The sequence below is a fragment of the Cupressus sempervirens genome, chromosome 6 (assembly GCF_028749045.1).
Source record: "Cupressus sempervirens isolate cs-2001-9-10 chromosome 6, ASM2874904v1, whole genome shotgun sequence".
NCBI classification, from domain to species: domain Eukaryota; kingdom Viridiplantae; phylum Streptophyta; class Pinopsida; order Cupressales; family Cupressaceae; genus Cupressus; species Cupressus sempervirens.
Window position 1 is genome coordinate 405,935,326 of NC_143123.1, and position 12,742 is coordinate 405,948,067.

Consider the following 12,742-nt stretch of genomic DNA (forward strand, 5'->3'; position numbering starts at 1 on the left):
TCATTGGTACTTCATATAGGGACATCACTACTAAAACATGCTACAACATAAGCATAAGAAAATCTAACATGCTAGAAGTAAAGCATAAGATAATCTTACAATGCAGATAACATCATCTATCATATGCTAATCAACATAATAAGGAAATGCACCCAATCTAACATCATCTAAACATGATATAAAAGCATCCCAATGAAAGCATAAATCACAATAGAGCGTAATCAAGAACCCAAAGTACCAAGTGAAAACATCCAGCAATGATCATGCTAGGACAAGAAACTGTCTCTATACATTGGTCCCTAGTAATGGTATAGATAGCTATGCCTCCCAACCACATGGTACTCGTAGGTCCACACTTGTCGTGTTGATGGAGATAATGATCTAACCACAACCACACACAAAATAAATGTCCATGGCTAACACAGATGCTAGATAGTATGATGATTGAAACCAAGACAAATACAATGCATAACTATAGGTCCTGGTCAAACACTCAATGGGCTACTAAGTGGGAGCTGGCATCATTGAGATTTGCTTGGCATCAACAAGCATAAGCTTGGATCATGTGTCTCAACTCCTCAATGGAGGGCCTTGCACACACATTTTATTATCTTAAGTTTTATTACCACCCTATGTATTATTTAGTTATCACTTATTTAAAACTTCTTCACAAAAACCCTCAAGAAATAGACACTGAGCTACAGAGATAGAAGCCCCCTCCATATGCTACCCTACCCTACCCATGCTCATCCAGTGATGAGTTCCCATAGGCATGCAAATTTCCAACCCAACCTTAATGATCATAACTTCTAAAAGTAACATGGAAGATTGGGACTTGCAAGTCACTCGACAAGTGTACACGTATGTACTCATGTGTGGCGAACCACCATCACAAAGATCATAACACAAAGAATGGATGAGAAAACAATGCAAAAGTCACTCAATCAGTCAAATTGACATCCAAATAGATCATCCAGGTCCATGACCCACATTGTGCCAAGAAAACTCAAGAAAATAGGGCGGTACATAAAATGAGGTAAAAACCCCAAAAATTGAAAATTTCCAAAATTCAAACACATTTGACCTTTGGGTAAAAAACCCCCAAAAATTTAATAATATTTGGGTTCGGACACCATGTGCAAAAAATAGACAACATAATGATGTGAAACTCCAAACCCTCATCCCAAAGATCAAGAAAATATTCATACCTAACCAATCGGGTACAACCAACAAACAAAAATGGAGGGGAACACTAGTTCTCAACCTTTAGCCAAATGGCTACAAAAAATAGAACCTGAAACAAAGAAAAAAAAATGAGAAGGCCCTATCTGACAACAAAAGAGGAAAAAACTAAAACCCTCACAATAAAATAAAATTCCCACTGAAGCTGCCAAAAATTACGACAAAGCAATGTCTACCCGAGTCAAATCCAACAAGACCAACCTTGTGAAGATCCCACACTCATAGCTCCTAGAATGAACAAAAATCCAATCCTTCAGGAAGAGGATTTTAGAAAAGCTCTCAAATTTCTATTTTCAAAAAGTGAGAAGTCCATAATAAAATCCCTTTTTCAAAATGTATTCACTTTTTGAGTGAATAATCAATTAGGGCAAATAGAAAATTAGACTAGCTAGACTCTGAATCAACCTAAATGAAAATCAGTTATTCCTCGTAATGGAAATTCACCTAAACCAAAGCTCCTAGAAATTAAATTTGAGAAGATTTAAAGCTCGAAAACCCAAAATCATAGAAATCACTTAACAACCCTCGCGATAATGTGAACCTCTAAATGCACAGACACGCTCATCGGTCTAATCACATGATACAGATGAGTTTAGATTTACTAATCACCAAAAGCTTTTAATTTAAAATAATTAATAAGGATACGTCGACCATACAGGGATGAAAATAGTAAAATATGAATGGTTGAATCACTAACTCTATGTGTCACTGCCATGGATATAGTTCATACACACTAAAACACACAATCAAGTTCAATTGCATAATAATATCATAGTCAAAGAAAAATGCATTAAATACCTAATTAATCCATTTACATCACTCATGTTCGCATAAATCATAAAGAGACAAGAATGACGTAAATCACCATAGCATAAAATCCATCACATAAAATAATCAGAAAATATGTCCAAATACCAAATAATCAGTTATCATCATAGATCTACTGTCATCTCAAAATGGCATCAATATGCAAATATGATAAATTGAATAGCATATCAATATAACATCTATGGTATTGAATCAAAGTATAACATTTGACCCTCAGGTCATCTCAAAGTACATAAAATAAGAATATCAAGTATCTCTTGGATCAAAATAGCCAAGGTACATACTGCAAACATGAGAGGCACTACATCCTCCCCCACTAGCATAAGCTTACTCTTGGAAGCCAACAAAAACATAGGAGTACAATCCCCTTAGTTGTACAGCATCCTCCCAAGTCACAGAGGTCTTGTCACTTGGGTCCCATTGGACCCTTACCTGCTCTATGTCCCAACCTTGCAAGGTTAGTCTTCGATGTTGTAGGATACTAATAGGCTCCAAAGTATGGTCACATCTAGAATATACTACCTCAAAACATAAACATAAAAAATATCATGGGTGCATGATAGGCTATGTGGCAATGCTAGTTGATAAGCAATAGGACCAATCCACTCAAGGATCTCAAATGGTCTAACAAAATGTGGTGCCAACTTAGAGCCTTTCCCATAATGGATGGGGCTCTTCCTCAGATGCACTCGCAAAAACACCTCGTTACCAACAGAAAAGTGATGATTCAACCTATGGGCATCTACATACTTCTTCTGCCTATCCTAAGCAGTAACCAAAAGCTCCCTAATGTGAACAACCTACTGCACCATATCCTAAAGCATCTCTAGACCCAAAAGAACTTGGTCCTCTAAGCAATCCCAACTCAACTAGGTATGGCATGGCATATCGTACAAGGCCTAAAAAGGTGACATGCCAAGAGAATTGTGATACTCGTTGTTGTATGCAAACTCAATAAGGTATAAATAGTCCTCCCACTTTATCTACCTATGCATAACATACATGTGAAGCATATCCTCCAGAACTGTACTCACTCTCTCAGTCTGACCATCGATCTCTAGGTGATAAGTCAAACTAAAATTGATCTATGCACCCAAATCATTTTGGAGAGATGTCCACAGTGCAGAAGTAAACACTAGATCTCTATCCAAAATAATCTAATGAGGAATCTCATGCAAATGAACAATATCCTCCTAGAAAACATGTGTTATAGAAGAAGCTATGTAGGATGCTCTCATGGGTGAAAAATGTGCTACCTTGGACAATTAGTCCATTGTCACCATGATACAATCATATCTCTGTGATGACATAAGCAACCCTATGATATAATCAATAGATATCATATCCCACTTCCACTCTGGAATGATATGCAGCTGCAAAAGACCCATCGGATGCTGATGCTTTGCCTTCACTCTCTAGTACTCAAGAAATCTAGCAAGAAAATCAACAACATCATGCCTCATCCTTGCTTGTTTGAGATCAGCATGCATCTTCTTAACACTAGGATGTGCAGAATATGGTGCACGATGTGCTTCCAACAAAACCAAGGTATGAAGATCACCCAACACAGATACATAGATATGCCCCATGTGTCATAGTAGTCCATCATACTTAAGAACATAACTAAAAAATCTCCCCTCAAGGGTACATCTAGACTTGATCTCCGACCTCACCTCCTAATACCAAGTGTCACTAGGAAAAGCCTCCAAGATATGGCCTCACAAATCCACTCCCAATGACATCAATGATGCCTCATATCATTTTCTACTCAAAGTATGCATGATGACATTCTCCTTCCCTTTAATGTAATGAACATCAAAGTAATATTTTCACAGGAACTCCATCTAATGATGCTATCATGCATTTAGGTTTGGCTGAGTAAAGATATACTGCAAGCTATTATGATCGCTATGGAACTCAAACCTATGACCCAAAAGAAAATGCCTCCAATAGACAAGGGCATGCACTATGACCATGAGTTCCAAATCATGAGTGGGGTAGTTAAGCTCATGGTCCTTGAGTTTCCTAGACTCATATGCAATTATGCAACCATCCTGCATCAACACTGCACCCATGCCTTTGAACCAAGCATTTGTGCAAACCATGAAATCACCTACAAAATTAGGCATTGAAAGGACTAGTACACTGGTCAAACACTCCTTAAGAGCATTAAATGTTGCCTCACACTGGTATGACTAAACATACTTCTTCCTTTCCTCTAAAGAGAGGTGATGGGATGAGCTACTCATGAGAAATCCTTTAGCAAGTGATGGTAGTAACCTACCAATCCCATGAAACTAAAAAATTTTGAGACATTAGTAGTTACCAACTAATCCATGATAACATGAATCTTCTTTGGATCCACTACAATTCCATCACCAGTGATGATGTGTCCCAAATACTTCACCTCTGATTGGAAGAACCCACATTTACTCAAGTTGTCATACAACTCATGGCCTCTCAAGCACTGCAATACCTGATGTAAATGGATTTCATGCTCCTCAATAGTCTTCAAATAGATCAATATGTCATCCAAGAATACAATGACATACTAATTGAGGTAAGTGTCAAATACATCATTTATCAAACTCATAAATATTGATGGCATATTGGTTAACCCAAAGGTTACAACTGTGATCTCATAATGCCCATACCATGTATGAAAGGTTGTTCGATGAATATCATCCTCCTGGATATAAAGTTGATGGTATCTTGACTTTAGATCAATCTTCAAGAACACTCATGCTCCCTTCATCTGATCAAACAAGTCATCTATCCTTGGTAAAGGATAACAATTCTTCACCATCACCTTATTTAATTGTTGGTAGTCAATGCACAAATGTAAAGAACCATCCTTCTTCTTCATGAAGATGATTGGTTCACCCCACAAGGATACACTAGGACAAATATGGCCTTTGGCCAACAATTCCTCCAACTACAATCTAAGCTCACTCAACTCCTGAGTAGTCACGTGATAAGGAGCTCATGAAAATGGCTCCACTCTTGGTACAAGATCAAAACAAAAATTAATGTCACACTACAATGGCATACCTAGAACCTCATTAGGAAACACATCTACATACTCACGAAGGAGTGGGTGATCATCAAGTATCATCGTACGGCTCTTAGCTTCCTCGAGATCACTGATAGACACAAGAAATAATTAACAAACCTTCCACACACTCCACTTCAGCTGATTAGCTAAGATCATCTGAAGTGAGACTAGTCTTGGGACTCCCAAAAATTCCACCTACCCACATATGTCATCAATACATTATATCACCTTACAAAGATAATTGATATTTACCTGATGGGTGGCTAACCAATCCATGCCCAACACAATGTCATACTATTACAGAGGTAAAATGCATAGATCCACTGTAGTGATGAAGGTTTGAAAATTCAAAAGACAACTCCTAACCAATGAGTCAATAGCCACTTTAGAACCTGTGGCTACCTCAACCTACCACCTATTGACCTAACATACTACCACTAGCCCACAATTTTGAACAAGAGATGGTGATATGAAAGAATCAAAAGCACCTGAGTTGAATAAAATAGAAGACAAAATACCATGCAACATACATGTAGCCTCAACTACTATACCTTGATGATTATCTTGATAGTTGTCAACTGTTTCAAAGACTCTATGATTCCTACTTGTATCTCCTATAGTATGCTTAGATCTCAGTGTGCCCTTACCAAGTCTAGTAAATGGTTTGATGGAGCACTCAAAAGATTTATGGCTAGGCTGGACACAAGGATAACAGTTTCCTCCAAAGTTGAAACTTGTTCCATGACCACCTTGGGTAGCACTAGTATAAGGTGCACTACCCCTACTAAAATTCTATTGAGCACTCTAAGGGAGATGATCTTGTTGAGACTTCTATCCTCAATTTTGGTATCTCCTTTCTTTCCTGAGGTACCTAAAAATTGTCCCCCCTTGGGCCAATAACTCTTCTATTGATTATGATGAGAACCACCTTGAAAGGGTGCAGACTGGGTTTGGCCCTTCCTTGAGGATTGGGAATATTGTGCATCTTGTCCTAAAGGTCATGCACTTTGGTTTAGAGAACTAGATTTATCACTAAAACCCTTAGCCACACTACTCTCTATGATCCTCACCTTCTCAATGAGAAGAGCAAGTTTCCTCAGTTGGTGAGCACGGTCATCTCTGATGATGGAGTCTCTAAGGCCCCTAACAAAATTTTGAGTGGTGAGTGCCTCATCATGCCTATAGCTTGAGTACTGCTTCAAACCAAGGAACTTCTTCTCATACTGATCAACCATCATAAAGCCCTATTTAAACTCATGGAATCCATCAATGTGATCCTCATGGTACTATGGTGAAATGAATTTCTCTCTGGTGAGATCTATGACACTAATCTGGAGCCTATCATTCTCTAGATCCCACAAAATCAAACCATATTCCCTCAATTGAGTGATCATGCAATAGGCCTTCATATTGCTTCTATAAGGTATTAGGGAGAAATAATGCCCCATATCAAGCAACCAGGTCTCAACCTTGAGTCTTGTTCCCTGGCCTTCAAACTATGGTGGTCTGGACCTCTAAAGTTCCCACATTATCTCAATCTGAGTGAGATCATAATCATCCCAACCACAACCTCTCCATTGGTGCCTTCTTCCACTAGGTGGTGTATGAGAATGTTCCCTTTCATGCTCCTCCTCTCTATGCTCTGAATGATGGGAATCTCCATGATGAGATTCCTCATCCTGATTATGGTCCTATTGGCACTCCTCTACATGAGGGCCCAACGGAGCAAGGATTTCCTGAAGCACTAGCATCAATGCTCCCATAACATTTTGATTAGCATTACCCTATTCTTCCCCACCACCCTAGCATTCCTTTTGTTGATTTTCTTCTTGAACAACTCGTCAATTACCACCTCAACTAATAGGTCTTTTTGTAGGAAGCATCACTAAGGGACAACAAGATAAAGTCAAGCATAAGGATCATCAACATAAGAGTTGAAAGCATGAACCAATGAGATATCAAATAGTCAAACATAAAATAACAATACATAATGGAAAACAAACCATAGTGGAAGAGTAACACAGAGTTCCCAATGTTGCAACATGGGCTCTGATGCCATATGTAATGCCCTGCCTAGAGATCCTTAGAACAAGGATGAAATACAAGCCAAGATATTTTTTTTCTAAATAAGTATGAGTGCACATGATAAAATCATACATAGATCACATAGATCATAATGAAAGACTTAACTACCATCCTAGCAACCAACGAATCTCCAAATGCCACTACCTAAACTAACACACGCATCAAAAAATTGAAAGCCAAAATGACAACAAAACATAGAACCTAATATCTGTCAAAGCATGGTAATTTAAGTCAACCCAAAGGGTACTAGAAACACCAAAAATTAATCCCTAAAAATGAGTGGAGGTTCCCCCTATTTTTTGTGTGAGCACCACACACTAATAGATTTTCACGCAAAGATGTGCAACATGCCCATGAGAAAGTGCATTCTACATGAGGATGTGCACCATGTGGTGCAAGGAAGTGTTTGGCCATACCATCAAGACACCCTAAGACTGGTGTAAGGTTTCATGCAAGAAAGTGCCAAGCTATGTGAAGAAACCCAACATGCCATGCGAGATCTTGCATCCTCGTGTGAGGATGCACAATTTTGTGTGAAGTCCCAAAACAACACGAAAGATGCAAAAATGCAAAAAGGACTAAGTTAATAAAATTCCTCCACATCAAGGACTATCAAATCCACATTTTGAGGCATGGACACTCGAACAATAATTGAAAGATAGAAAGCCAAAATCTAACCATCTAACAGACAGTGAAGGAAAAAATACAAAAGGGAACATCGTAGTGTACTAAAGCAATATCACAATGAACAGTACAACCAAACTAAGTACACAGTTCCTCCCAACCATAATAGCATCATAAGGCCATCATGCACCCTAGCCATCCCCCACATGTAATCATCCCAAGCTACCAAAAAAATCATCGATACTTTATATAGGGACATCACTACTAAAACATGCTACAACATCAATATAAGGAAATCTAACATGTTAGAAGTAAAGCATAAGATAATCCTACAATACGGATAACATCATCTATCATATACTAATCAACATAATAAGGAAATGTTTCCAATCAAACATCATCTAAACATGATATACAAGCATCCTAATGAAAGCATAAATCACAACAGAGCATACTCTAGAACCCAAAGCACCAAGTGAGAACATCCAGCAACGGTCATGCTAAGACAAGAAACTGTCTCTGGGTGAACCCACAATAGTGGGTTACACTTTTTTGGAGGAAGAAATTCCTCCAAAATCACGAAAGTCAGATTTTTTGCCCAAAAACTTTCGATAGAATGTAATCATCTAGTTTCGATAGAAACTATAAAAGTTTCTATCGAAACTACTTTTGATGGTAGTTTCGATCAAAACTAACTATGCAAAAAAATTTATCCTAAATAGTTTTGATAGAAACTAAATAGTTTCTATAGAAACTATTTTTTAGTTTCTATAGAAACTATTTAGTTTCTATCGAAACTATTTTTTACATGAAAACTCGGCCTTATTAGTTTCAATAGAAACTAACTAAAAATAGTTTCTATCGAAAGTATTAAAAAAGTTTTGATAGAAAGTTAGTTTCTATCGAAACTAGTAAAGTAGATGGCTTTTACAAAGCCTATAACATTCTTAGTTGTTTTCATGGCTTCTAGGCTCAATTTCTAGGTTCAGATGGAGCACTAAAGACATGTCATTTTCCATGACTCAAGTACTTAGAATTAGCTTTCTAATGAATATGGATTTGATAAATTTTGAATTTTTTTAGTATACATTTTTTTACGTTAATTGAACAGAGGTTCATTATAAAAAATAAACCTATATATTGAATGCTCATGGAAAAATAATAAATAAGAGAATAAAAATTCTGAAAAATAACTACGGTCTCTGTATTTGAGTCCTCTTTCAATCAATTTTTTTTTTTTTGAAATTGGATAAATATATAATAAGTTACATGTGTCAAAAGCCATGTATGTCCAAATTAGTGTTAGGTCAACTTTAAACTCTGATAAAATATGAAATACTAATGATAAAGACATCAAATCACCTTTGTGGTTTTGGTATGGATGTTAAAAAACTAAATTCAAAAGAATTATATTGATATCTATTGTAGAAAAAAATTTATGTGTGTCAAAAACAATGTCGCTTTTTAAAAATCAGGTTTTTGATAACATAGCAATTTTCTTGGGAGAAAAATTAATTCAATCAAATCAATTCAAAAAAAAAAATTCAAAAAAATTTAGAATCTGCATAGAAAATCCTAAAGGACTCTAGTTTACTTCATCTTCAAATTCCTTACTGTTAAATGGCAATTCGCATCTGAATGTGAAAGTTTTCTTGAAAATTCATAGTTCAGTGTCAATTTAGGCAAAAAAGTGTAACCCATTATTGTGGGTCCACCCCTCTATACACCGATCCCTAACAGTGGTATAGGTAGCTACACCTCCCAACCATGTAGCACCCATAGCTCCACACCCACCATGCTGATGGAGATAATTATTCAACCACAACCACACACAAAACAAACATACATGGCTAATGCACATGCCAGACAAATGATGACTGAAACCAAGACAAAGACAATGTATAACTACAGGTCTTGTTCAAACACTCAATGGGCTACTAAGTCGGGGCTGACATCATGGAGAGTCACTTGGCATTGAAAAGCCCAAGCTTAGATCGTGTGTTTCAACTCCTCAACGGAGGGCCCCGCACACACATTTTATTATCTTAAGTTTTATTACCACCTAGTGTATTATTTAGTTATCATTTATTTAAAACTTCTTCATACCAACCTCGGGAAATAGACACTAGGTTGTAGAGATAGAAGCCCCCTCCATATGCTACCCTACCCCACCCATGCTCATCCAACGATGAGTGCCCATAGGCATGCAAATTCCCAACCCAACCCTAATGATCATAACTTCTAGAAGTACCACATAAGACTCACAAGTCACTTGAAAAGTGTATGTGTACATACTCGTGTGTGGCGCACCACCATCATGTAGATCATAACACAAGGAATGGATGAGAAAATAATGTAGAAAGTCACTCAACCAAAAATAGACTCGGGAGGATGGATGCGGCATGCATCCCAATGCAACATAAAAATAAAACAATGGTCAGAATGACATCCAAATGGATCGTCCAGGTTCACAACCAACATTGTGCAAAGAAAACCTAGGAAAATAGGGTGGCATGCAAAACAAGGTAAAAACTCCAAAAACTAGAAAATTCTAAAATTAAACAACCCCCCCCCCCCCCCCCCAAAAAAAAAAAAAAAAAACCTAATAATATTTGGGTTCAGACACCGTATGCAAAAATGGCCAACATAACAGTGTGAAACCCCAAACCCCCATCCCAAAAATTGGGAAAATGTTCACACCTGACCAACCAGGCAAAACTAGTAAATAGAAATGAAGGGGAACACTAGTTCTTAGCCTACAGCCAAACAGCTACCAAAAATAGAACCTAAAACAAAGCATAAACAATAAAATGGGAAGGCCCCACTTGATAGCAAAAGGGGCAGAAACTGAAACCCACATAATAAAATAAAATGCCCACCAAAGTTGCCAAAAATCATGGCAAAGTAAGGTCTACCAGAGCCAAATCCAACAAGACTGACCTCATGAAGATCCCACGCTCACAGCTCCTAGAATGAATTTTAATCCAATCCTTCATGAAGAGGATTTTAGAAAAGCTCTCAAATTTCTATTTTCAAAAGGTGAGAGTCCATAATAAAATCCCCTTTCAAAACTTATTCACTTTTTGAGTGAATAATCAATTAGGGCAAATAGCCAATTAGACTAGCTAGACTATGAATCAACCTAAATGAAAATAGGTTATTCCTTGTAATAGGAATTTACCTAAGGCAAAGCTACTAGAAATTAAATTTGAGAATATTTAAAGCCTAAAAACCCAAAATCACAGAAATCACTAACAACCTTTGTGACAATGTGAACCTCTAAATGCATAGACATACTCACTGGTCTAATCGCATAATGCAGATGAGTTCGGATTTACTAATCACCAAAAGGTTTTAATTTAAAACAATTAAATAAGGATACATCGACCATACAGGGATAATATTGGTAAAATATGAATGGTTGGATCACTAACTCCATGTGCCACTGCCATGGATATAGCCTACACACTAAAACACACAATCAAGTGCAATTGCATAATAATATCATAGCAAAAGCAAAATGCATTAAATACCTAATTAATCTATTTACATCACTCATGGTCACATAAAACATAAAGAGACAAGAATTACATAAATCACCATTGCATAAAATCCATCACATAACATAATCAGGAAATATGTCCAAATACCAGATAATCAAAATGGCATCAACATAAAAATATGATAAATTGAACAACATAGTAGTATAACATATATGGTATGAATCAAAGTATAACATTTGACCCTCAGGTCATCTCAAATTACATAAAATAAGAGTATCAAGTATCTCTCAAATCAAAATAGGCAAGGTACAGACTGCAAACACTAGAGGCGCTACAATATGGCAATGGTGTTGGTGAATGGTAGTCTACAAGGCTTCTTCCCTACGTCCATGTGTTTGTGTCAGGGGTATCCCATCTTGCATTTTCTCTTCATCCCTTGATTCAAAGTGTTGGGAAGATTTATTACCAAGAAAAGGACTCAAGGTCAATAGAAAGGAGTCAAGATTGTGGAAGGTTATGATCCATCTACCCATTCTTCATTTCCCAATGATATATTTATGGTAGGAGAGGCCTCCATAAGAGAAAAAAGGGTCATGAAAAGTGTGTTGGACACTTACGGAGATATGTCAAGCCAAGATATCAATTAGGTGAAGACATAAATTTACTTTTTCAATGTGGCAAAGAATTTATAGCAAGACATTACAGAAATGTTTGTAGTCAAGAAAGGGAAAATTTTGGGTAAGGTGATGGGTGTTCCTTTGTTTGAAAGGGTGGGGAGAGCTGGTATTTGAAACTATTTGGTTGATAGATGTGCAAAGGTCATGGAGGGATGGAAGGCAAGATGGTTAACATCAGCGAGTAGAATTAATCTACTTAAATCGGCAGTGTTTGATCTATCTACTATATGTTTTGTAATCAAATCCCATAGAATATTCTTAAACTAATTGAGTAGAGAATGAGGAAATTTATTTGGAATGGTAATAGTGATCAAGAAAAATTCATACTTCTTGCTTGGGACAAGGTTTGCAAATCAAAATCAGATGGTGGAGCAGGGATTTATAATTGGATAAAGATGATTGATACTATGGGGGATAAACTTGTTTGGGAAATGTACAATAAACCAACACAAAGATGGGCTCATATTCTTAATAAAAAGTTTCTAGGAGGATTAGACCATGAAGACATTTTGAAAATGATTGATCCTCCTAAGGGTTCAACTTTGTAGAATTTTATTGTCAGTAGTAGACCAATTATCTCAAAACATGTGTCTTGGTTCCTTAGGGATGGTAGGAAAGTGGACTTATGGGGTGACTTGTACGATGGAAAGGAATAAATGGATTCTTTGGTGATTAATTATTTGGTGGTTGAGTTAGCTAAAGAGACTTGGGAAAGGAAGGTAAGGGAC